This window comes from Triticum dicoccoides, chromosome 4B, assembly GCF_002162155.2.
Source record: "Triticum dicoccoides isolate Atlit2015 ecotype Zavitan chromosome 4B, WEW_v2.0, whole genome shotgun sequence".
In the NCBI taxonomy this organism is placed as follows: domain Eukaryota; kingdom Viridiplantae; phylum Streptophyta; class Magnoliopsida; order Poales; family Poaceae; genus Triticum; species Triticum dicoccoides.
The window spans coordinates 428,508,838-428,532,434 of record NC_041387.1 but is presented as its reverse complement, the minus strand read 5'-3'; positions in this window follow the sequence as shown (position 1 = coordinate 428,532,434).

Genomic DNA, 23,597 nt, shown 5'->3' with positions numbered 1-23,597 from the left:
GCGCACGCGCCCGAGCTCGCCACGCCACCAGGCTGCCTGCCTGCGTCGCCTGGCCACCGCGACGCCGCGCGTCATTTCCTCGGCGCCGCCCCGACCCCCTGGACCACCTCGCTCTCTCCCTCTCCCTCGTTTCTCTCCTCTGCTTCCTCTCTCTAACTCGCCCGAACGCAGCCGTCGTCGCCGACGAGCTCCCCCACGGCCACAGCCACCCCCTCGCTCCCTCTCCGCATCCCTGAGCTCCTCCCGACCCGGTGGAGCTACACACACGACGCACGCGACCCCGGGAGGCCAGCAACGTCGCCATCGCCGTCGTCTTCCACCTCGGGCTTCGGCCACCATCGTCGTCGATCCGCCGCACGCAGGACGTCCCCGAGCCGGCTAACCATCCCTACGGCACCGCTGTGAGCTCCGCCACCGTTTCCCCCTCTTCCCCTCTTCGTTTGATTGCCGTAGCCGTCGCCCCCTTGATGACCGAAACCCGCCGCCGCCTGTGATCGCCGCCGACGTGCCTCCGGCCACCTAGTGGCCCGGCTGTCGTGCTCAGCTTCCTCCCCGCGCTGCCTAGAGCATGTAGGTGCCTCGCACGAGCCTCCCCGGCCACCGTAGCGTCGACCCCGAGCTCGCCCGAGCTCCGGCGACCGCCACGGTCGATGCCGGTGACGACTCCGGCCATCTTAGGCCCAGCCGCTGCCACTACTCGACGCGGACGAGTGCCTGCGTCACGTAGACGCCCTCCGCCGGCCATTTGGTCGCCGGAGGAGGGAAACCGCACCCCTCCGCCGTCTCTGGCTCCGCCGGCGACGAGCCGCGGGTCAACTCCGGCGAGTTGACCCAGGTTTGACCTTCCCCGTGTGTCACTGACGTGTGGGCCACCCCCTGACATTTTAGTTAGTATTAGTTTAACACTAATTAACCTAGGTTAGTTAGCTGATTAGTCGCTGACCAGTGGGCCCCGGCCCCACAAACAGTTTAGTTAGAATTAACTTAAGGCTAATTAACTTGGTTAATTAGTTGTGTCACTGACCAGTGGACCCCGCTGGTCAGGTTTGACCTGGGGCGCCCAGTTGACTCTGCTGACGTCACAGTGACGTGGTGCTGACGCCATAAATCATTTTCTGGATTTAAAATAAATTCGGGAAATTCCAAAAAATTGTATAAACTTCTAAAATTCATAGAAATTCAACCGTAACTCCAAATTAAATAAATTATATATGAAAATTTATCAGAAAAATTCAAGGAATCCATCTGTACCATTTTCATGCATGTTTGAACAATGGTTGTCCTCTATTTTGGACAAAACAAATAAAGGGCATTTAAATAATCATATATGGAGTTGGAGTTTGAATCATGTATTCAAACCAACTTCATTTAAATCATAGCTAGGTGCATTAGCCCAAAACACATTCATATTGCCATGTCATAGCATGCATCATATTATGCATTGCATTGATCGTGTTTCTTCTGTGTTTGCCGGTGTTGTTCCCCCTCGATAGACGTTGTACCGGCGATGTGATCGATGACACCGATGAAGAGCTATATTATCTTCAGAAGTGCCAGGCAAGCAAAACCCCCTTGTTCATTCCGATACAATCCCACTCTCTCGCTCCTGCTCTCTTTTACTGCATTAGGACAACAACGATTCATCTGTTACTTGATGTGGTAGCTGAACCCCTTTATCCTCTGCATGACCTGTCATTCCACAGTAAATAGATGAAACCCACTAGCATGAGTAGGAGTTGTTTGAGCCCTGTTGTGCCTACTCATTCTTGCTTGTTTGTCATGCCTGCTACTGCTTAGAGTTGTGTCAGGTCTGATTCATCGGGAATGAATCAGAGGTGTGTGAATATGTCCTACTGTGTGTGAGCTAAGTGTGTGAACACGATTTGGTAAAGCTGGCGGTGAGAGGCCATGTAGGAGTACATGGTGGGTTGTCTCATTGCAGCCGTCCTCAGGAACTGAGTTCTGTGTTTGTGATCCATGATTCAGCTACTACCACGCATTGGGCCCGAAACCAATGGACCCTCTCGGCTTCTTATTCACCCTAGTCCTCTGTCCAGGAGTTGCAAGTAGTTTCTGGTGTTTGTAGCCTACTGGAGGCCGTGGACAGCGCTGACCGTAGGGGTGGGCTGTGATGCGGTAGGTACGTGGCACGGTGTACCGGATACCCGTTAGGTATCTCGGGAACCCTGTTCACATCGTTTGGGGCTGTGAGCGAAACTCCGGCCGGATCTCCTCATGGATGGAACCCGAATAGGCGATAAACCTGGACTAGAGACTTGAGTGTTTAGGCAGGCCGTGGCAGACACCCACGTTGGGCTTCCGCTTGAAGGTTGCCGAGTACATGTCGTGTAAACGGCGGTAAGTGGTGAGAGCGTGTGTGAAGAAGTACACCCCTGCAGGGTTAACATCATCTATTCGAATAGCCGTGTCCACGATAAAGGACTTCTGGGTTGCTTATATCAGTTCATAGACAAGTGAAAGTGGATACTCTAAAATACGCAAGATAAGCGTGAGTGCTATGGATGGCGCTCTCGTAGGGAGACGGGAGTGGATCCATAGTGGTGTATTGATATGGTGAATATGTGGACTCGTGTGCGCCACCTCAAAAGAGTTACTTGCAGTCGTAGTTTAGGATAGCCACCGAGTCAAAACTGGCTTGCTGCAGTTAAACCCCACCATCCCCTTTGTTGATAATGATGCATATGTAGTTAGTTCTGATGTAAGTCTTGCTGGTACATTTATACTCACGTTTGCCTATTTTATGTTTTTGCAGAGAGACTTCGGTCTCGCTAGTAGTTCCGCGTGGACTTCGACGTTTAGCTTGTTACCTCAGCTACGATCTTGTGCCCTCGGCAGGATCTGGTAGATAGTCAGGCTTCTCAGCCTTTTTCATTTTATAGTTGTCTATTCTCAGACATGTTAAGCTTCCGCATGTGCTTTGACTTGTATGCTCTGAATGTTGGATCACGAGACCCCTGTTTGTAATATCTCGCTCCTCGGAGCCTATTGAATAAATACTTGAGTCGTAGAGTCATGTTGTGATGCCATGTTGTATTTGCACATATCGAGCATATTGTGTGTATGTTATTGAAATGCTTGGTATGTGTGGGATCTGGCTATCTAGTTGTTTATCCTTAGTAGCCTTTCTTACCGGGAAATGTCTCCTAGTGTTTCCACTGAGCCATGGTAGCTTGCTACTGCTCCGGAACACTTAGGCTGGCCGGCATGTGTCCTTCTTCGTTCCTGTGTCTGTCCCTTCGGGGAAATGTCACGCGATGAATACCGGAGTCCTGTTAGCCCGCTACAGCCCAGTTCATCGGAGTCCTGCTAGCCCAGTGCTACAGCCTGGATTCACTCGCTGATGACCGACACGTTCGATGCTGGGTCATGGATGCCTGTCCCTGTAAGTTAGTGCCACTTTGGGTTTACGACTAGCCATGTCAGCCCGGACTCCTTATCATATGGATGCTAGCGACACTATCATATACGTGTGCCAAAAGGCGCAAACGGTCCCGGGCAAAGGTAAGGCGACACCCGTGGGAATACTGTGCGTGAGGCCGCAAAGTGATATGAGGTGTTACATGCTAGATCGATGTGGCATTGAGTCGGGGTCCTGACACCCTCAGCATTATGTTATGCTGCAAATGCAAATGGCCCTCTGCTCTGCATCAGGATGCCGCTCTGGCTAGTCGATGCGTCGGTTCGGGTCTTCCCAACCAGTAAAAGCATCTCTTGCCGCTCTCCTCTATAGAAATAACTCCTATGTTTCTGAGAGCTCTGAAATAGTATTCTCTTGTGAAATGTTGACTGGCAAGCCAGGCACGGTACCATGTCCATGTTATTGTTTCCAGCCAGAATGGCAACCATGACCTACTACTACTACTATTTTTTTGTTTTTCTTTTCTTCTCTAAAATGAAATGATAACAAAAAAAACGAGGCGTTGATACTTGACCATGTACTCCAAGACAGCTCACAAATGCTGCAAGGTCAAAGAATTCAGAGAGAAGGAAACCAAGTGTTACCAGATCACATACTTTATTCCTCGCGGGAAGAAAAGATCACATTGTTTATTCTACCAGCATGTTACTATAATTAAGACCTGCTTAGCCAAAGCTCTGACCTTTTAACCCATTTCCTCCCCCCTGTAGTAATTTACAAACACTATGAGGCGGGGACACGTAGCCTCTTTTTTAATTGGCTTCTTCTAGAAGTAGGACAGGTAACGCCTTCTGATTGGCCATCCAGCAGAGAGGGGGAAAGGGGGATGCATGCCATCCAGATCTTGGCTTATTCATTGACTTTGCACACTATTTTTATTTATGCAATATAGTAAATGTCCAGCTAATTGAGTTGGTTACCGACTAAAATAGGGCGTCACAGTCCTCATGAGAAAACAGATAAAATAAGCCTACAAGTGTGGCCACAATGAACTACACGATTAACAATCCAGAGCCAAGAGATATAAAACGTGTGCAAGTGCGGCGCGTCGACGTTCAGACCTGCAAATATCAGCGAGCGACATAGACTCATTGTTAAATAATATACAGAGTAACTAACCCAAAAACATGGAAATATACGTACTAGTAGTTTTTTTTTTTGCCGGGAAAAATATGGAGTGGTATATACAGTAAATGGTTAGGCACTAAAACTTACTCCTCCCAAGAATATATATGTTGCGGCACATGGATATAGTCTTTGAAACCCAACTTTGACGTCTTTAGTGTATTGGTCTGTGAAAACAATTTAGAAATGTCTCAATTCTAGAATATACCTTTTCATTTTGATCAGTCAAAGTGATCTTTTTTATGTACCAACAGTCAAAGGGAGATATTTGACTACACATTGTTGTGTCATCCCCCCACACCACCCAAATGGTTGTACCGGACATTGTGGTGGTAGTCGATTGATATATTTCAATGAGATTTTGTTGTATGAGACATGAATATTTGGATAAATAATATAAAAACAATAACTGAAAGTACATATGATTTAATGTGTTTAATTATTGTGAGGTTGTAAAATATTTATTATACATAAGTACATAATATATGTAGCATAATATTGCATGCATAGTTGCATGTTGAGGTAGACTTTTTCAAGCATAGCTGCATGATATGATGAACCTTTTCCCATAGATGATTGCATGTTGAGATAAATAAGTTAATGGAGATCATCTATCATTTCTTTAATTTTGATCTCGTATAATCAACAAGACAGCAGATGATATACATCTAAAATTCAATCTAGTCTCGCCTATGTATATAAGAAATATTACTATTCCATGGTAATGCATGGGATGAAGTGGTCATCTTGTTATCTTTTAGAGATAGGGGAAATTAATATGTACGCCGACGGTTTAGTACAACAAGCTTGGCCCGGCTTCGGTGAGGGAGGGATGATGATGGTGGCGCATCCTTGACTCGTGTCAGTACTTGTAGTCTTCGCTAGGTCTCCTACGGACATGGATGTAAGCTTTATTATTTTTATGCCCTTTGTACTGCCATGGCATGATGAGTAGATAGAAAGTTTCCTCGCAAAAAAAAAAGACGCTGAATTGCTTTGAGAAAGATTGAAACAAGATACAAGCATCGACCTTTAGTAAAAGAACTTGAAATATCCCGTCCGAGTATAGTAATGCTTGCTAGTCCTAGTAAAACTCTGTGGAAGTAAATTAACACTGGGTTGTGAGCCGCCGGCACTAGGGCCAAACATTAGACTGCAAAGTTTTGGTTAGAGAATAGCGCCAAGCTGCATAATATCTCGTGGAAAATGATTGTACGAACCAGGGCACATTTCTTAGCTCAGTCGTTACTTATGTGGAAGGTAGCACTTGTTATTCGTTGATTGGTCTTTGTTAAGAACTGACCCCACTTTTTCGAGTCAAAATAAACTAAATCTCTAAGTGGTGCAAGCCGGCAGGTCTGGTCGCCAATAAAAAGTAGGGAGTATTTCGTCATAGCTTCTTCATCCATTAACTAAGACAGAGACGAGAAGATTGAAACTTTCTTGAGCTGCTCTGCTTTTTCTTCAGCAAATTGATGTGCTTCTAGCTGGAACTCAATACTAGTATTTGTTTAGGAAGTCTCTTGGGCGGACGAAGACGGACCACCGTTGGTCAGAGTAAATTAGATTGGGCAGTAGCTCGAAATGTCTCTGCTGGGAGGCTAGAACTGGGAAAAAGCAACAGAAAAGAAATGCCGACAATCCTGTTGGCGCCCATGGTTAACTTTCCCGGTTGGGCGGATTAGTCATGCGTGATAAGGTGGCCGGTGCTCAGTGTTAGCAGCTGTTCTTCCCACGTCGTCACCACACCCCCAGTTTATTCATTCCTTTATTTAAAATGCCGTCAAACTTTTTGCAACAACAAATGTGTGTCAATATTTCGTTTCTTTATCCATTGTTTTTTTTTCATTGTCCTGCACGGCTGCACGCCACCCCCTCCCGTTCTTTTTCCTTTTTTTCGAGAGGCATCTCCTCCCCACCTTTTTTTTTCCTTCTTTTTAGGAATCTGCAGCGCCCAAACGTGAGGTGGCAAATCAAATGTTTTCGATGGCAAGTTTCTTGACGCGAGGACGTTCGGTAGAAGGAAGCAAGAAAGAAGTCATGACATAGCATTTTAACCCACACCTTCTTTTTTCATGCTGAGTAGCGTATCATTTCATTGATAGGTGGAGAGAAAGAGTACACGGTGCAGCTCTCGCGGGCCTACACACAATGGCGTCCGAGAGAGTGCAGAGCGAGCAGCGGAGGAGGATGCTCAGCCTCAATACATCATGGTGAGGCTACAGGGATGATTCTATCTAATCCTCTATCGCCAGCCTTAGCCCACTAGCGCGCGTCGTCCTTGATTAGCTGCACAAGGTCGTCCGTGGATGGTCGGGCACCATCAAAAATGGCTGCCTTTGGCGTTTCCAGATAGCCCAAGTTGTGAGAGCGATGATAGAGTTTAGGCCTCGCACCCACACTTTACTTTCCCATTTGTTTGCACCCGCCATTGAGACAACTTTGGGTCAAATCATTAAACCCCTAATAAAGTGGAGCAAATAATTTAATACCCCGAAAAAACTTAGGTTACTCAGAAACAACTTATGAAAGTCTATTTGTAATGGTCCTCGCAAAAAAAATCTATTGTAATCAGGGATTCAGGGTTGGCAACTGAGCAAAGCTCAAGCACCTTCAAAAAACAAACCTTCAAGACTGATGGTCTCTTTGATTCGCATGATTCTAAAAACACGGGAATAGGAAAAACATAGAATTGGAATGTCATGCTTATCTTAGTTCTGTGGGATTTTAGTTTGTTTGATTGCATCACAAAAAATACGAAGGATTATTTAAAGAGGTTTGAGTGGATGCTAAAATTTCTATAAAATATAATGCAAAGGAGTCCTTAGGGAAAATTCATATAGGATTCAATCAACACAGGAAGAACTCCTAAGAATTCCAATCCTATAAACTTCATATAAAATCCTTTATACCAAAGCAACTCCGAAAATGAAGATGGGCATTGAGAAATTGAGGTTGAACAATAGATTCTTTTTTTAATCAATTCTAATAGGCTTACTCGCGACGCGTCGGTCGCGCACGCGCATGGTATGCGTCACAGTGGGCCCTTCGCATATTCCCCTTTCCCCTCTTTTTGCCTTCATCTCTTCGCCCACCACCCCGTGGTCGCATTCCCCAATTCCCCATTCTGCTCTTCTTCTTTCCACCAGCGGCCACCTTTTGCTCCAAATCCGCACGCGCGACCAATGTTGTGAGAGGTTCCCACCACACACCCGACGTGATGGCCACTAACGATGCTATGTATGAAGGCACCGAGGATGCAAGGAGAAGCCTGCGCGCATAGGTCATAGGGGGATCCATTCCAGCCATGATGCGATAAAGGGCGGGAGGAGGGGCGATGCTAGTTCAGGCGGCAAACCATTGTTTGCTATGATGATGGTGGCTCGCCAAGCTATGAGATGTTGGTTGCGCTACTACTAGCAATGCCATGCCCTCCGACAAAGACGGAAGAGTGACCTTGCTGTAGTGGCTGCGACCACCCAATGCTGCCACCACTGAGGTGTGGGGTTGCGGCTGACCTCACGAGATGCTTGTAGCATCGTCCGTCGGTGCATGAAGCGACCACGACCATGCATCGATGCTGTAACCGGAGAGGTGCGGGGCTGCGACCGACAATTCAAGATGTTGGGACGGCCTTGTGAGATGTTGGAAGCGGTGTCTTGATATGCTAGGAATGATGTCATGACATGCTAGGACCGGATACTGCCGAAGTTGGACCGACGACGTGGGATGCTAGAACCATCACCGGCGAAGCTCCAACCATAGACTTTTTGTCGGGACCAACTACTACCGGAGCTGCAACCGGCAGTGCGGAATGCTGGAACCGTCTATTGGTGCAATAATTTGCCTCCTTGTGTTTTGGAGATTGTTGTCATAAATAGTGTGGGACTAATGTGTTTGCTAGTGCACACGAAGTGATAAAGTCCCTGAGTCATGAGGAGTTTGGAACAAACTCCAAAGAAAATCTCCTGCAAGGCAGCAAGGATTATCATCGAAGATTGTGCGTGAAAAAAGTGACCCCCAAAAATTGTTGACGCAAAGCAATTGGTTAGGTGCTTGTCCGAAGAAATTGATTGGAGTCGAGAATGTTGAAGACGGAGAAAAGACGTAGCATTTTCTTTCATTGTTCTCCTATATCTTAAACATTGTTTTCTTTCATTGTTCTCCTATATCTTAAACACTGTTCAAGAAATCTTCTGATTCAGCGATTTATTGTCCGAATTTATCACTACTCATGGAGTGACCGATAAGATTATGCCTTATCTTCATCGTTTATTGTTTGGGCCGATTTATCACTGTGACAAGCGATTTATTAGGAATCTACCAATAAATCAGGCATATTCCTACCATTATGTTTGCAAAACTATGTTTATTTGTGTTTTCTGGACCTTGTTTTGCAATATGTACTATTGTCTTATTTTATTTGTCACTATAAGAGGATTCAAAGACTAGGAATCAAGGTAACACATCTGTCCAATATTGTTTTGGTGTTGAATATAACATATTCTAGTGTTGGAAACCTGGGATTTACAAAAAAAGGTCGACTAATAGTCGGCCGACAAAATTGACGGCCGGTTTCCGATTAATCTCTAATCCCCGGCTAACTGGGACGCTGATGATAAGCGATACCCTCAACATTGATCTTGAGTCATAGGACCACCATACTAATGAGGGGTATAGTGTTCGATACTTGTGCTTCTCTGATGCTAGATTGTGTTAGAATAAATTCGAGGTACACGATCGATCCACCGAGGAACAAGCAATCACAGCACAATGATGACACCGAGATTTGTTAACGAGGTTCAGCGAACCCGCCTACTCCCCGGGGCAATTACTACGGGCGCTCCTCCCCGAGATACCGCAACACCGGCCACCCCCTAGCGTGCCTGTCGCTATCTAGTCGTCATAGGTTAGAACGTGGGGTGCCTCCTCATATGTAAGAGGTCAAGGGTACAACGTGTCCGACTCCGACACTACACGTATCCTACCCACAGTACAACACCAAGTCCAAACGTAACCCAACTTGTACACAATATTCGACACAAACATAATAAACTTCACCTTGGCGAATATTCTCCATCACCTTGAATTTGTCCATGCGTCAAACTTCCATGTACTCCGGACTTGTGTTGTCTTCTTCATAGCTTACTGAGAGCTACTCGACGAGTCTGCCCCAGACCCGCCGTCACCGTGGAACCCCGTTGTTACTCCCGCAACTCCAGTCTCCGTGACTCCACCTGCAATAGTGCTCCCTTGCAACTTGTAACGATGTGAAGCCGTCCTCCATCCAATCATCAGGTCACCTCATCTTCCATGATTCTCATGGTATTCCTATCCCGATCACAATGAAATACCATACCACCATCATGAAGAACTCCAAGCGAAATTAGATTCCTCCTTAGCACATGCCTGGCTCCCTGACGCATCCGCTCAGCTCCGTCAAACATCTTAATTTTGATGTCACATACTCCAGCAACACGATAACCCGTGTCATCGCCCACATAGGCTAAACCAAACTCACCAGACTTGTACGAAGAGAACCACATGTTGGGTGTCGCATGAAAAGAGCAAGCTGAATCCAACATCCACGCTTCACTTTTGGTTGACCGCCTGTTGATACTATGAGGAGATCACTACTGTTGTCTGAGTCATCACGATGAGTTGCCACATTAGCACTTGTCCCACCATTGAGTTCCGGAAAATCCTTTCTCATATGTCCCCGCTGCTTACACTTGTGACACTATATTTTCTTTTTCTTGTTCTTGTTCTTCCCTGCCTCCACTCCTCACCCTTGACTAGCAAACCTTCACCATGAGAGACTTCCACCACGTTCTTATTTCTCATATAATAAGATAGCAATGCCACAGTAATATCCTCATTCTTGACGGTCTCCTTGCCATGCGTCAAAGTAGTGATCAAATGGTCATAGGATGATGGCAATGAACAAAGAAGCATAATTGCCCTATCCTCGCCGTCAACCATCACACCCAAGCATGCTAGATCCGTCATGACTTGATTAAAGGCGTTCATATACTCCACAAGATCTGACCCCTCATGCATCTTCAACACATACAAATTTTGCTTCAGATACACCTTGGTCATTGTGTTGGACATAAATTGACTTTCCAGCTTCTCCCAGATCTTCTTCGGCGAATTCTCATTCATCACATGATAAATAACCCGGTCCGATAGACACAACCGTATAGTCCCGACCGCTTTCATCTGTAACTACTCCCAGTCATCAACGTCCATCTTAGCTGGCTTGGCTTCCTGCAACAACGCCTTCAAGCATCCCTGTTGTGCCAACAAATCCTTCACCCTTGTCTGCCATGACCCAAAGCTTCCAGTTCCGTTGAACTTCTCAACCTCAACCTGATATCCGATGGCGCCATGGTTCTTTGTACGGCTGACCCTACCAAAAATAACTGAATAGTCTTCCCATGATCCCCAACTCCAAGTGCACGGACGTAACCTCCGCGTACTACTAGCAATTCCAACTGCCTGGTCTTCACGTGAATTTTTCTCCTGTCTTGGCTCAATTTCTGATGCTAGCAATTGTCTTATCTGCCAAAGCCTCCTGCCACTCAATGGGTGCCCACAATGATGGAATTTTCCTCCGCTGAACTGATCTGTTGTTTGCCTCTATCTCGTCCGGTGACCCGGCCCATGCGGCTACTTATACGACCTCTTTCAATGCATGGGTGCTTAGATGAGGTGCTAAGTGCATTTAAAATCTTAGCAATTAGTATCCACAATGCATAGGTGCTTGCTTTGGTAGCTAAGCTTCCCTCATGAAATTGTTTAATAATTAAACTCCCTCATGTATTGGTTGGTAGTTTTTTTTACATAGGTTCGCATGCTTAGCACCATCTCTACCTAGGGTCATCATAATGTTGTCTCTCCCCTTTAATTACTTTGCTGCATCATTTTTTTTTGCCTATATGGCATCCTTAGCACCCGTACACCTTGAAGCACTGGGAAGGGCCTACTAGCGCACCTGCAGGTTTCCTATCCAACGTGACGCGAGGACTTACAGGACTCGATCCTGTTTCTTTTTGTCCAAAACAAACTCGATTTGCGATGTACGTGTACCTCAGAGTCCAGCGCCTCCACGTACTCATACGTACGCCTGCTCGCCTGTTATGACCCACGCTAGCCATGCTCCAGGCGCCTGCCACCTGCCGTGCATGCGCGCCCCTGACGGGCCACACGCGTTGCCGCACACAGCGCCTTGTGCTCATGCCACCGCTGTTACACGAACCAGCTACCGACTGCCTCCACTGCCGAGAAGATTTCGAGTTCCCGTCGATTTTCATGCCTCCCATCAACACCGATCTCTTCCGAGCTTTGATGCCCGCAATCGCTCCATTGTAGCTTCAATAAAACTGATCTTTATCCTCTCGGCCCTTCCTCCAGATCAACATGCAACGACCTCTTCGTAACCTTGCTCATGATGCCACTTGTTAGAATAAATCGAAGGTACACAGTCAATCCATCGAGGAACAAGCAATCACAGCACAATGACGACACCGAGATTTGTTAACGAGGTTCGACGAACTCGCCTACTCCCTGGGGAAATGACTACGGGCACTCCTCCCCGAGATACTGCAAGACTGGCCACCCAGGCGCCAGCACAAGCCACCGGCACCCCCTTGCGTGCATGTCGCTATCTAGTCGTCATAGATTACAACGTGGGGTGCCTCCTCATATATAAGAGGCCAAGGGTAGAACATGGCCGACTCCGACACTACACGTATCCTACCTATAGTACAACACCAAGTCCAAACGTAACCCAACTCGTACACAATATTCGACACAAACACAACAAACTGAAACATATGACGGCTGAGAGAAATCTCTTTGTGTTCCGAACAAATACTAGCCAGGAAGAGACACACTTTTTCTTTGCTGCAAGAGATTTGATTCAAACCGAGGAGTTAGCATTATTTATTTCCCAAGTAACAGAGAAATCTTTGTGTTCAGAATAAATACTAGCCAGCAAGAGACACAGTTCTTCTTCGATGCGAGAGATTTGATTCGGAACGAGGAGTTAGCATTACTTATGCCCCAAGTAATGTTACCGTTGTGCTCAAAATCCGCCCGTTGGATACGTGTTGATTGGTGATATGTCCCCAATGTATGTATAATTTATGAAGTATCCATGCTATATTTACATCAATTATATATGGTGCACTTTTATATTATTTTAATGGACTAACATATTAATCTAGTGCCCAACGCAATTTGTTTTTCTGATTGTTTTTGGTTTTACAGAAAAACCATACCAAATGAAGTTCAACCACAACAATTTTTTTGACATTTTTTTGGAACATAAGAGACCCCCAAAGCTCCGGGGAAGGATCAGAAGACCCATGAGGTGTCCACAAGTTCACATGGCGCGCCCTTGGGGGTATGAGTGCCATCTGAGTTGTGGGTCCCTTATAACTCCTTTTGGCGTGATTCCAACGTTGAAAAATCTTATAAATGGAGAAACCCCGGAAAGAAACCTAGAAATTTTACTCCGCCGCCGCAAGCCTCTGTTCCAAAGTGATCTCATCTGGAGACCTTTTCTGGCACCCTGCCGGAGGGGGAAGCCATCACGGAGGCCATCTTCATCATCCTTGTTGCCTCCGTGGTGATGCATGAGCTGTTCATCCTCGGGGCTAAGGATTTGTACTAGTAGCTATATGTTTGATCTCTCTCTCTCTCGTGTTCTTGATTTGACACGATCTTTATGTACCATGAGCTTTATCAATATAGTTGGATCACATGATGTTCACCTCCCTCTCTTATTCTCGTGGTGAATTGAGTCTTGCTCTTTGAGGTTTCTTTATGTTGGATTGAATATTTTTTATTTGAGATCACGTGATGCATGTCTCACTCGCGGATACTCGTGGTGACATTGGGGTATATAGGTGACATTAGAGTTGATTGATGTGTATCATATGGTGTTGTCATAGTATGATCTCTAGAATTATTTGTGACACTTTGGGGTGGTTCATAAGATTGATTGGAAACACAACTTTGATGTGGTTTACTACTTACATGATTTAATCCTAATTTCTCCGATAGGAATAGAGACTTTGGAGTGATTCTTTGTCGCACTTTGAGGGATTGTTATGTGATTCAATTATGTTAATGATGTTGAGAGATTGCACTAGTGAAAGTATTGTAACGCCCCGGATGCAACTTTCCATATTCGTAACTCTGACTCTTGCCATTTCCGGCTATGTGATTTATTATTTCCTCCATGGTTGGGTTTTTGTCTGTTGTTTTGCATTTTGTTCTTGTTATGCATCTCGTCTCATGTCATCATCTGCACTTCATCTGCATTTCATCTGCATGTCTTTCAAAACTTGCATCCGTTCGGGTTCCGCCGGTTCTCTCCGTTGTCCGTTCTGAGCCCGACCACACTCGCACGCGCCCGCGGCACCTCCGAAATATTATTTTATAAGTGGCATAAAAATGTTCTTGGAATGGGTTGCAACTTGTCGTGCGGTCTTATTATAGTGTAGATGGAGCGCCTGCCAAGTTTCATCGCATTCGGAGTTCGTTTGACTGCCCAACCGTTAAATATATAACCGCGATATAGTCGGTATATACGTCGGACGTTTTCGGTATCCGGAAACCGTGCCGGGCCGCACTTCATCCCTCTCTTCTCAGCCCAAGGCATTCTACACAGCCCTCTAGGTCCAACATACCCCCCTCGCGTCTGGAGCCTCCAGATCGAGATCCAAGGGTCCGAAACCCCTCCAACCCCCCTAACCCTAGCCTTACCCCTATATAAACACCCCTCCTTCCTAAATTGGGCAACCCTAGCCCCTAGCCTCCCCTAACCTCCCATCCGCCGGCGCCTCGTTTTCCGCGCCCGGCCACCTCCTATCCGCCACTTATCGCCGGCCCAGAGGCTGCGCCGCCACCTGAGGCGTCACCCCGGCCAACCGGGCGCCGCCACGTCACCTTCCCCGCCTCCCGCAGCCACTCGCAGCCCTCCACGCGTCCCCAGCGTGCCCCTGCCCACTTCCCCGCCGCCGCGGCCCTGCCAGGCCCATCTGGAGCCCATCGAAGCCCGCCCGGGGCCCGGATCTCAGCCGCGCGCCGCCCGGGAGCGCTCGCTCCCCGCGGGCCTCCTCCTGCCGACCAGCTCGCCGGAGCCTCGCTGCTCCCGCGCCGTAGGCCGGAGCCGCCGCCAGCAACCTTCCAGGCCGGAGCCTCGCCGCCTCCCTGCTCCGTCGTCCTCTTCTCCTCCATTTTGCTCTCTCTCTCTCTCTCCTGTCTCAACGTCTCTCTCTGTCCCCGTCGCAGGTCCGCCGCCGCCCGTGGAGCTCGCCGTCGACGCCGCCTTCATCGGATCCGGCCGGGAACCACCGGATCCGGTTGCCCCCGCGCCGATCTATCCGTTCCCGGCCTCCTCGCCATCCCTCCGTCGCCAGAGCTTCGCCCCCGCCCCGCCGGAATCCGCCACCGGCCGGCCTTCCTCTTCCGTGCTGCGTGTGGGCGCACGTGCAACTGCACCCGCGTGGGCCTCCCGTGCTGCAGGCCCAGCCAGCGCCAGGAGAGCCCAGCCTCCTCGGCCCAGCCCAGCTACCACAGCGCCAGCGTGGCCGGCCTCCAAGTCCCAGTGCCCCTCCAGCCGCAGCGCTCGACCGCACGCGCCTGGGCCGGCTTCGCCTCGGCCCAGCTAGCTCCGCCGGCTCCAGCCTCCTGCTCCACCGACCGGGCCAAAGCCCATGGGTGAGCAGCTCCCCAGCACAGTGCCCTCTCTTGTACACATTCGGGCCTGCCAGATTCGGCCCAATGTTATTTTTTTCCTGTCCTGCGAATTTGCTATTTATCCAGTGAATTAATGAATTTGCAGAAAACCCCTCATACATCATACATTTAATAACTCACAAACCGTGCATCACATGTAAATAATTTATATATGTAAAATGCTCAGAAAATTGTGTAGATTAATAATATGCCACTTTCATCCATGTTTAAAATGTTTAAACTTGCTGTTTGTTTAAATTTGCTTAAATAATAGGCTAAAATGATTTATTTCATAACTAAATAACCGTAGCTCGGATTTAAATAAACTTTATATGTAAATGGGGTGGAAAAATGACTAGATTAACATGGTGCACTTTGTTTTACTGTTTAACAACATTAAAATTGTGTTTAGGGCAGAACAGTACCGAATCTAAAATATGCATATGGGGATTTTCCGGACTTGTTGTTTATTATTCCGGCCTCATTTAAACTTGTCTAGATAGGTAGTTTTTCATGTGCTTCACCTCTTGCCATGTTAACCAACATTTAATATTGTTGAGTAGTTTAAACGGGAGAGAACTAAATAATGGTTGTGGTGTTTCGTCAATATGCAACTCGTTGCATATTGAGCTCCACTTAACTTGTAGTATTGTTTGTTGCACTTTGCCATGTCATGCCTCATTAAACCGGACATGCATCATACTTGATTGTGCATCATGCCATGTTTATGTGATGGTTGTTTACCATGTTGTTTGTTTTTTTCCGGTGTTGCTTCTTAGTTCCGGTAATGTTGCGATTGTGAGGATTTGTTCGACTACTCCCGTTCGTCTTCTCATGGACTCGTTCTTCTTCCTTGTGGGATTTCAGGCAAGATGACCGCTACCCTGGATCTCACTACTATCATTGCTATGCTAGTTGCTTTGTTCTATCGCTATGCTGTGCTACCTATCATTTGTTCTTCAAGCCTCCCCAAATTGCCATGAACCTCTAACCTTTGATACCCTTCCTAGCAAACCATTGCTTGGCTATGTTACCGCTTTGCTCAGCCCTCTTATAGCGTTGCTAGTTGCAGGCAAAGTTGAAGATTGCTCCATGGTGGACAGGATTTTGGTTGGGATATCACAATATCTCTTATTTTAATTAATGCATCTATATACTTGGTAAAGGGTGGAAGACTCGGCCTTATGCCTGGTGTTTTGTTCCACTCTTGCCGCCCTAGTTTCCGTCATACCGGTGTTATGTTCCCGGATTTTGCGTTCCTTATGTGGTTGGGTGATTTATGAGACCCCCTTGACAGTTCGCTTTGAATAAAACTCCTCCAGCAAGTCCCAACATTGGTTTTACCATTTGCCTCACCTAGCCCTTTTTCCCTTGGGTTTCCGGAGCCCGAGGGTCATCTTTATTTTAGCCCCCCCGGGCCAGTGCTTGTCTAAGTGTTGGTCCAAACCGAGCGATGTCCGGCGCCCCCTGGGCAACCAGGGTCTATGCCAACCCGTCGTCTTGCTCATCCGGTGTGCCCTGAGAACGAGATATGTGCAGCTCCTATCGGGATTTGTCGGCACAGCGGGCGGCTTTGCTGGTCTTGTTTTACCATTGTCGAAATGTCTTGTAAACCGGGATTCCGAGTCTGATCGGGTCTTCCTGGGAGAAGGTCTATTCCTTTGTTGATCGCGAGAGCTTGTCATGGGCTAAGTTGGGACACCCCTACAGGGTATAATCTTTCGAAAGCCGTGCCTGCGGTTATAGGCAGATGGGAATTTGTTAATGTTCGGTTGTAGATAACTTGACACCAGATCTGAATTAAAACGCATCAACCGCGTGTGTAGCCGTGATGGTCTCTTGTCGGCGGAGTCCGGGAAGTGAACACGGTTTCTGGGTTATGTTTGACGTAAGTAGGAGTTCAGGATCACTTCTTGATCATTGCTAGTTTCACGACCGTTCTGCTTGCTCTCTTCTCGCTCTTATTTGCGTATGTTAGCCACCATATATGCTTAGTCGCTGCTGCAGCCTCATCACTTTACCCCCTTCCTTCCCTTTAAGCTTTGCTAGTCTTGATACCCATGGTAATGGGATTGCTGAGTCCTCGTGGCTCACAGATTACTACAACAACAGTTGCAGGTACAGGTTTATGCGATGATCATGACGCAAGAGCGATGCTTGCTTGCGTTGAGTTCTTCTTCTGCTTCTTCTTCGATTAGGGTGGATGTCGTTTGAGTTACTGTTTGTGTTTCATCCGTAGTTCGGATGTTGATCTTATGTATAATGTATTGTGATGTTGTATTCGTGTGACATTATATGCCTTATGTATGTATCCCCATCTATTATGTAATGTTGATGTAATGATATCCACCTTGCAAAAGCGTTTCAATATGCGGTTCTATCCTTAGTGGGACCTTCGAGTCTCTTTAGGATAGTATCGCATATTGGGCGTGACAAGTATTAACCCTAGGCCTTGCTTCAACGCATTGAGACAATGTTTTCACACACTTTTGTTAGTTGCTACCTTGCTGTTTTTAATTGTTTAGTTTATAGAGACCCATTTCTACAATCCGTATTGCACATCTATGATATGTCCATTTTGCATCATGTTTACCTATTATTATTTATATTGTTTTTATGCATAATAATGCTCATTGGAGTAATTCTAATGCCTTTTCTCTCATAATTTGCAAGGTTCACACAAAGAGGGAGAATTCCGACAGCTGGAAATCTGGACCTGAAAAAGCTAAGTAAGGCTACCTATTCTGCGCAACTCCAAATGAGATGAAACTTCACGAGGATTTTTTATGAAATAAATAAGAAATAATGGAGAAAATAACTACCGGAGGGGGGCTCCTGGTGAGCACAAGACACTAGGGCACGCCAGGGCCCCCAGGCGCGCCCTGGTGGGTTGTGCTCAGCCCAGCCCACCTCCGGTGCCCCTCTTCTAGTATTTAAGTCATTTTGACCTAAAAAAATAAGAGAGGACTTTCAGGACGAAGCGCCGCCATCTCGAGGCGGAACTTGGGCAGGAGAACTTTTGCCCTCTGGCGGAGCGATTCCGTCGGGGGAACTTCCCTCCCAGTGGGGGAAATCATCGTCATCATCATCACCAACAACTCTCCCATCTTGGGGAGGGCAATCTCCATCAACATCTTCAAGATAACCATCTCCTCTCAAACCCTAGTTCATCTCTTGTGTTCAATCTTTGTACCGGAACTATAGATTGGTAATTGTGGGTGACTGGTAGTGTTGATTACATATTGTAGTTGATTACTATATGGTTTATTTGGTGGAAGATTATATGTTCAGATCCATTATGCTATTTAATACCCCTATGATCTTGAGCATGATTATCATTTATGAGTATTTACTTTTGTTCTTGAGGTCACGGGAGAAATCTTGTTACAAGTAATCATGTGAATTTTATATGTGTTCGATATTTTGATAGTATGCATGTATGTTGTGATTCCCTTAGTGGTGTCATGTGAACATCGACTACATGACACTTCACAATATTTGGGCCGAAGGGAATGCATTGTGGAGTCGTTATTAGATGATGGGTTGCGAGAGTGACAGAAGCTTAACCCTAGTTTATGCGCTATTCCGTAAGGGACTGATTTGGATCCAAGAGTTTAATCCTATGTTTAGAATTTCTTCTTAATACTTTTCTCGTAGTTGTGGATGCTTGCGAGGGGGTTAATCATAAGTAGGTGGTTTGTTCAAGTAAGAACAACACCTAATCACCGGTCCACTCACATATCAAATTTTCAAAGTAGCGAACACAAATCAGACCAACATGATGAAAATGACTAGATGAAATTCCCATGTACCCTCAAGAACACTTTGCTTATCATAAGAGACCGTTTTGGCCTGTCCTTTGCCTCAAAAGGATTGGGCTACCTTGCTGCACTTTTTTTACCATTACCATACTAGCTCGTTACAAATTATCTTGCTATCAAACTACTCGTTACTTATAATTTCAATGATTGCAGACATTACCTTGCTGAAAACCGCTTGTCATTTCATTCTGCTCCTCGTTGGGTTAGACACTCTTACTTATCAAAAGGACTAGATTGATCGCCTATACATGTGCGTCATAAAGGCTCTTTTCTGGCGCCGTTTCCAGGGAGTGAAGCGCTCTTGGTAAGTGGAAATTAGTAAGGAAAAATTATTACTACATGCTAAAATTTATTGTCACTTGTTACTATGGAGAACAATCCTTTGAGGGGTTTGTTCGGGGTATCTTCACCTCAACCGAAATCACAATTAGTTACCCCTCAACCTACTGCACCTACTAAAAATATTGAATATGAAATTCCTTCGGGTATGATAGAACAACTGCTAGCTAATCCTTATGCAGGAGATGGAACCGAACATCCTGATATGCACTTGATATATGTTGATGAAATTTGTGGATTATTTAAGCTTGCAGGTTTACCCGGAGATGAAGCTAAGAAGAAGGTTTTCCCTTTATCTTTGAAGGGGAAACATTGGCATGGTATAGGCTATGTGATGATATTGGATCTTTGAATTGGAATCGATTAGAATTGAAATTTCACCAAAAAAATTACCCTATGCATCTAGCTCGTCGTGATCGGAATTATATATATAATTTTTGGCCTCATGAAGGAGAAAGTATCGATCTAGCTTGGGGGAGGCTTAAGTCAATTTTATATTCATGCCCTAATCATGAGCTTTCTCATAACGATCGATCCATGCTCGATACTTCTTGTACTTGTTCCTTTGTGAAGAAGACTATTGAATTCCAGTGGGATCTTTTGGAAAGAATTAAACACAACTCTGAAGATTGGGAACTCGACGAAGGTAAAGAGTCAGGTATTAAGCTTGAGTTTGATTGTGTTAAATCTTTTATGAATACCGATGCTTTTCAAAAGTTTAGCACTAAATATGGACTAGGCTTTGAGATAGTAGCCTCCTTTTGTGAATCTTTTGCTACTCATGTTGACCTCCCTAAGGAGAAGTGGTTTAAATATCACCCACCTATCAAAGAAGAAATTAAAGAACTAGTAGTTGCTAAAGAAGAAACTATCATTTACAATGTTGATCCAGTTGTTCCTACTGCTTATATTGAAAAACCACCTTTCCTTGTTAGGATGAAGGAACATGTTAAAGTTTCAACTGTGGTCAATAAAAGTTATATTAGAACACCTAAACCGGCTGAACAAATCAAAGTATAACCTAGTGTTGCTATGGTTAAAGATCTCTTGGTCGATAATGTTGATGGGCATGTTATTTACTTCATTGGTGAAGCTGCTAAAATTGCCAAACCCGATGGGAAAGATAAACATAGACCCATTGTTGGCATGCCCGTTGTCTCGGTTAAAATAGGAGATCACTGTTATCATGGTTTATGTGACATAGGTGCTAGCGTTAGTGCTATTCTTTTTACTCTATATCAAGAAATTATGAATGAAATAGCACCCACTGAGATAGAAGACATAGATGTTACTATTAAACTTGCCAATAGAGACACCATCACACCACTTGGGATTGTTAGAGATGTTGAAGTCTTGTGTGGGAAAATAAAATACTCTACTGATTTTCTTGTTCTTGGTTCCCCATAGGATGACTTTTGTCCCATTATCTTTGGCAGACCTTTCCTGAACACTGTGAATGCTAAAATAGACCGTGAGAAACAAACTGTCGGTGTTAGTTTTGGTGATGAGTCTCATGAGTTTAATTTTTCCAAGTTTAGTAGAAAGCATCATAAGAAAGAATTACCTAGTAAGGATGAAATAATTGGTCTTGCTTCTATTGTTGTGCCTCCTACTGATCCTTTAGATCAATATCTGCTAGACCATGAAAATGATTTGCATATGCACAAAATAAATGAAATAGATAGAATCTTGTTCGAACAACAACCTCTGCTTAAACACAATTTGCCTATTGAAACTCTAGGAGGTCCTCCTCCACCTAAAGGTGATCCTGTGTTTGAATTAAAACAATTGCCAGACACTTTGAAATATGCTTACCTTGATGAGAAGAAGATATATCCTGTTATTATTAGTGCTAAACTTTCAGAACACAAAGAAGAAATATTATTGAAAATTCTAAGGAAGCACCGAGCTGCTATTGGATATACTCTTGATGATCTTATAAGGGCATCAGTCCCACTCTATGTTAGCAGAAGATTAATATGGAACCTAATGCTAAACCTGTTGTTGATCACCAACGTCGGTTGAATCCGAAGATGAAAAAAGTGGTAAGGACGGAAATATTAAAACTTTTGGAAGCAGGTATAATCTATCTTATAGATGATAGCAGATAGGTAAGTCATGTCCATTATGTCCCTAAGAAAGGAGGTATTACTGTTGTTCCTAATGATAAGAATGAACTTATTCCACAAAGAATTGTTACAGGCTATAGAATGGTAATTGATTTTAGAAAATTAAACAAAGCAACTAGAAAATATCATTACCCTTTGCCTTTTATTGATCAAATGCTAGAAAGATTATCGAAGAACACACATTTTCGCTTCCTTGATGGATATTCTGGTTTTTCACAAATACCTATTTCTCAACCTGATCAAGAAAAGACCACTTTTACTTGTCCTTTTGGAACTTATGCTTATAGACGTATGCCTTTTGGTTTATGCAATGCACCTGCTACCTTTCAAAGATGTATGACTGCTATATTATCTGACTTTTGTGAAAAGATTGTTGAGGTTTTCATGGATGACTTTTATGTTTATGGGAAGTCTTTTGATGATTGTTTGAGCAATCTTGATCGAGTTTTGCAGAGATGTGAGCAAACTAATCTTGTCTTGATTTGGGAGAAGTGCCACTTTATGGTTAATGAAGGTATTGTTTTGGGCCATAAAATTTCTGAAAAAGGTATTGAGGTGGACAAAGCTAAGACTGATGCAATTGAGAAAATGCCATGTCCTAAAGATATCAAAGGTATTCGTAGTTTCCTTGGTCATGCTGATTTCTATAGGAGATTTATCAAAGACTTTTCTAAAATTTCTAGGACTCTTACAAATCTTTTGCAAAAAGATATTCCTTTTGTTTTTCATGATGATTGTTTAGAAGCCTTTGAAACACTCAAGAAGCCTTAATTTCTGCACCTATTGTTCAACCACCTAATTGGAACTTGCCTTTTGAAATTATTTGTGATGCTAGTGATTATGTTGTTGGTGTTGTTCTAGGACAAACAATTGATAAGAAGTTGAACGTTATTCATTATGCTAATAAACTCTAGACATTGCACAAAGAAATTATGCTACTACTGAAAAGGAATTTTTAGTAGTTGTGTTTGCTTGTGATAAATTTAGATCCTATATTATAGATTCAAAAGTAATTGTTCACACTGATCATGCTGCTATAAAATATCTTATGGAAAAGAAAAATGCCAAACCTAGGCTTATTCGATGGGTTCTCTTGCTACAAGAATTTGATTTGCATATCACTAGTAGAAAAGGAGCTGAGAACCTCGTGGCTGATAACTTTTCTAGGCTTGAAAATACTCTTGATGACCCACAACCTATTAATGATAGTTTTCTTGATGAGCAGTTGGTTGCAATAAATGTTTCTAGTAGTACACCTTGGTATGTTGACTATGCTAATTATATTGTTGCTAAATACATCCCCCTAGCTTTACATACCAACAAAAGAAAAAAATTCTTCTATGATTTAAGACATTACTTTTGGGATGACCCACATCTTTACAAAGAAGGAGTAGATGGTATTATTAGACATTGTGTACCTGAGCATGAACGGGGACAAATCCTACGGAACTCCGAAGCTTATGGAGGACATCATGCGGGAGAGAAAACTTCTCACAAGGTATTGCAATCTAAGTTTTATTGGCCTACTCTCTTCAAGGATGCCCGTAAGTTCGTCTTATCTAGTGATGAATGTCAAAGAATAGGTAATATCGGTAAGCGTCAAGAAATGCCTATGAATTATTCACTTGTTGTTGAACCATTTGATGTTTGGGGATTTGATTTCATGGGACCTTTTCCTTCCTCTAATGGATATACTCATATTTTGGTCACTGTTGATTATGTTACTAAATGGGTAGAAGCTATTCCAACTGGTAGTGCTGATCACAACACCTCTATTAAAATGCTTAAGGAAGTTATTTTCCCAAGGTTTGAAGTCCCTAGATATTTAATGACTGATGGTGGTTCACACTTTATTCATGGTGCTTTTCGTAAAATTCTTGCCAAGTATGATGTTAACCATAGAATCGCATCACTCTATCATCCTCAGTCTAGTGGTCAGGTTGAACTTAGCAATAGAGAAATAAAATTAATTTTACAAAAGACTGTCAATAG